The sequence below is a fragment of the Oxyura jamaicensis genome, chromosome 10 (assembly GCF_011077185.1).
Source record: "Oxyura jamaicensis isolate SHBP4307 breed ruddy duck chromosome 10, BPBGC_Ojam_1.0, whole genome shotgun sequence".
Classification (NCBI taxonomy): Eukaryota; Metazoa; Chordata; class Aves; order Anseriformes; family Anatidae; genus Oxyura; species Oxyura jamaicensis.
The window spans coordinates 7,550,622-7,555,367 of NC_048902.1; positions in this window are offsets into that span (position 1 = coordinate 7,550,622).

The window sequence follows — 4,746 nt, forward strand, 5'->3', positions numbered from 1 at the left end:
TCCCAAGGACACAACCTTAATTGTTCATTCTGAGGTCTAAAGCAGTGAGGGGATTTACAAAGGGTAGTGACACAAATCCCAACCAAATTTAGATAAATGACACTGGCAGCATTGGAGATAGATCCTGGATATTCATGGCTCTCTGTCCCCCTTAAAAGCTACTTACAGATTCAGAATCTTTTGTAGCAGAAAACCCAAATGTCCTGCTTTGAAAATACAAGCTAAAAACCCAGACAAAAAATATATATATATTACTAGCTTACCCATATAATATTGCCCCACAGAGAAATAGTAAAGAAAATGCATTTTTACCCATGAAGTCTGCAGTTTCTCTGCTTTTGTAGCCATAAATGCACTGGCTAATCTTTTGCCTAAAACTACAGTCAAACTCCACTATGAATCAGCAGTTTCTTTGTCAACAAGACCACCTTTGCAAACAAACGTCACCAGAAGAGGGGTAAACATATTTTAAAGCATTCTTTAAACATGTAAAACATGCTAGCTAGAGGATGCTGTGTAAGAAATAAAAAGTTGATCAGATACCTTAGAATACACTCATTCAGAAGCGTCCTTTAACTACTCCTAAGCAGATCTGCCATTCCACACAACAGGAGGAGAAAAAAAAAAACACTAAGCAGCACTCCTCCTCAACATGCTAACATGCCCCACACCCACATACTTAAGTTAACCACAGCATGAACACAAGCCTTATCATTAACTGCACGTTTTTATGGCTTGCAGGCTCCACCAGCAACCAAGGGCTGTAAACTCTCAAGGAATTTCTTAGGTTTGCAAATGTTCAATATTTTTAAGTTATGTATATTTTAATATTAAGCTCATAAAGCCACAAGGTTTTCTTGTTTTGTTTGTCAAGTCCTAACAGAGCCCACCAACCATCTTGCAATACAGATAGTCTAGGACTTTGGCCTTGCAGTTTGACTACATGAAGATGTATCCACCCTTTTCCACAGAGGCTCACTGATACCAGAATCTAAGACGACACAAGAGAGACATTATGCAGTCAGTTTCCAGGCTGGGACCTCAGGTGCTAGGAACATGACAAGAATCAAGGAAACAAATTAGTAGTAGAGTGTTCTAAATTAACAACCTTCCTACCATTTCAGAATGTATATATTTAAGTATAAATGATGACTATAATACAGACTCCTGTAATCAAAGTACCTAATTCCCTATAATGCTTTGAAAACCCTTTGCCATGTAACTTGTAATCATTCCTGTTGAAATAGCATGCTGCCAACTAAAGGGGGTGGGGAGTAAGAGAAGCAACAAGAGAGAGGGATACCCAGTTTAGCATACCCAGCCTTCGTAAAGGTTTCATCCCATAGAGCATTGCCAGTGTCCCAAAGGATCATTGCAATTCCTATTTCTGAATTCTCTTATTTAGCTAGTTTATTAGGTAGCAACTGTTAAAATAATCTTGATAGGAAGTGTGTTGCACTGCTTTAAAGGTTGTATTATATTTCTACTCATCATTTTCTTATTTTAAATTCAGGACTTGAGATCCCACTTCATGTCACTAGCACATTTTGACTTTTTAATGGCATATTTTTTCCCCTACCAAACCAGGTGTTTCTCAGGATTAGCTGAATGCTAAACCAGTACTCAAATACATAAATGGAGAGCTAAGAAATACCTTCAATAGACACAATATGTACATTTCAGACCTTCTAGGCTGGTTCAAATTCAGAATACCATGTGACAATGATCCATGATAACCCTCTGCTAAAAACATCTGTGAAAACTCATCTATATATTCTCCCGTTGTGTAAAAATACAGTAATAAATACTCCCCTCTTTCTGTACATGATGAGCCCATTCAACATGTCTTAAAATGTTTAATGCTGAAGGATATAAAAAAGGGGAACAAGCTCTACGTTTTCCCTGGCATTGCCTATGGATGTCACTAGAAATCAGTTACCTGGTCTGAGAGTCAAACTATGATTAAATTGAAAGAAAATGTAGCAATTCCATCCTCTGGAAATTGAAGAGGTTCCCAAAACTCTTTTGGGCACTCAGAGGAAAGATAGCCCACCAGACATACGCAGCTACATATTAACAGGGAAAAAATAACAAAAAAGCTGGTAAGGTTCCTTCATGGGAGAACTTGAGACAGAGACCAAGAAAACTTGAATCACAGCCCCTCAGTGGGCAACATTATTTGTCCTGTCCCCCCACCTTGCCCAGTGAGATTAAGCAGAAATCTTCAAATCCTACGGATTTCTAGAGTTAAGCAGATAATTCCCCTGATTAAAGGATATTCATGCTCAATTTTCATTTCCAAGACAGTTTCAATCTTAGCTTCAAAGTATAGAAGGAGACCCCAAGAAAGCCCCTAAGATCATGGAAGTTTAAAGAGACAGGAGACCATACATAGTACCTCCATTAGCTCTATGCTACCACCTCTGTTAAAAGGGAAGCAATCCTTCCCAACAACTGTACGTCTCTCAAGTCCCAGTCCCCTGGCTTTCCTTCTTCCAAGCTTTGCTTGGACTAAAGCAAATTTCTAGGGTTCAGCTCCACAAGACCCATTTTTCCATCAATGATTCCCTATTATTACATTATTTATCAGCTTTAAATGCATTACTTGGTACTCCCATCAAATGTGCTTTTAATCTTGGACAATAATGAGAAAGGTATGATAATGAAAAAAACATCTACACTTCTATCTACACTATCCATTCTTTCTTTTTCTAAAATTGTTACTAATGATCCCTTATTTTTAGCAATCACATTTAATTCTTTATTCTCTTCCAATCCAGACATTATACCAGGACTATGACCAATTTCTCTGACGCTATTTTTGCAGTATCTTTTTTTGGAATGCAGTGCCTAGGACAAGACTTACACTCAGCATTACACTATGGTATGTATCTAGGGATTGTTCTTAACCAATTCTCCACAATACACGATAACTAGGGATCATTACCTAAAATTGGATTTATATACGAAATATGTCACTTAACTGTGTTTAGCTTTAACCGTTTTGTTGTTGTTGTTGTTGTTTTGTTTTGTTTTTTTCTCCCCAGCAGACATTGCTAACATTGGCATGTCTTTCTGTTGTCATGGCAATGAAAGGAGTCTATATGTTTCTGGATGCGAGTCAAATCATTTTATACAGAAACAGGCCAACAATTAGAAGAATAAATACTGGTTTGTTCACTGGTGGTGAAACAATGGTTTAAGGGGGGAAAAAAAGGAAAGCGTCCAAACCAACAATGTAAGACACTGAACATATATGCTCCTTGATAAGACACAGGACATCAAACTGCTACTTGTGACCCCACCTTGCAATTAAGTCTGTGTGGGCAGAACTTCATCAGTTTGAAGCATTACTGTAATCAGTGATTTGCCTGTGCAGTTATGTAACAAGAGCAGGACCCAGATTTGTCCAAATAAATGTTGCTCTTATTGTTCAGAAATACACAAGAAGAGTCTTTTATTACATACTCATCTTCATAAGGAAAGGTCATGAAACAATCATTTCTTTATGAGGGCTTATTCGCAGACAAGACAAACATTTCTTGGCCATTAAATTCACAATTCACACAAGGCAAAAGAAAAAAAAAATACAGCTGAGTTTACCAATCAGAAGGAAAGGGGAGGAAGGTGTCAGTCACTGATCAGGTGTGGAAGAAGCAGTTACAAAGAACATGAAATAAGAATAAGAAACATGACCAAAGCCAGCCTACACCAATCTATCAAGTATCCAGAAAAACTGACTAACCTAAAAATACCAGTCACCTATGTCTTCTATATGTTACTCATCACAACGCTTGCTCTTTTCCTGTGGATCCAAGATATATGAGGGAGGCTGTTATTAGAACACTTAGCCTGTGCGGGCATGCCAAATGTGGAGGCATTGATATATATGCATCTGCGTCACTCAGTAATTTCATCTGACTCATATTTTGGAGTGGCAGTTCTTCTGCACGGCACTTCCTGTTCATTCCAAGCTGAGCCATACGAACTGCTATTTGTTAGAAAGTAATCTACAGCCACATCCTTGTGGCCAGCTGGCACTTACCCCAACACAAATCCATCACTACCACACAGTCAGCACTTTTCAGAGCTCAGGGTTGCAGGCGGCTGTGTCACTTCCCTTTTTATCCCCTGGATCCTAACACACTGTGAAATACAGAGTAAAGAGCCAGTCTGAAGTAACCTCAGGTTTCAGATCCAGTTCCATCTATCACCATCTCTTCCCTTCTTTACCTAGTTGGCACGTTTTTCAAACTGTTACAAGCCAGTCTCTGGGAAACACGGTTCTGCACCTCAAAAATGTCTCCACCAGGCCAAAACAAGAAACTTGTCAGAACAAATGGGAAAAACACATGGGAAAAAGGAGGAGTTTGCACTGGCAGATAACGGATGAGGATGTAAAGGGGGAAATAAAAGGATTATACCTGAACAATTGAGTGATATTAAAATTTGTACACAAGACAAATTCCAAGCTAATCTATGCACATGTACACGGCATTTTCAGTATAGGTAGCAGGAGTTTTATTAGAATTTTCAACAGGTTAGTAATTCAAATCAGCTCCATATGACAGAATCCAGTGCACAGCCAAAATGTAGCTTAAATACTACGTGATAATTATTCTATGCATAAAGACACTGGAAAAGAGTTAAACAGTAAATGACTCATGGTCAAGGTACCATTTATAGGATTGCCTCTCCCCAGCTGTGTTCTTATCAGTTGTTCACAATGTCTCTAGGGCCTTATAA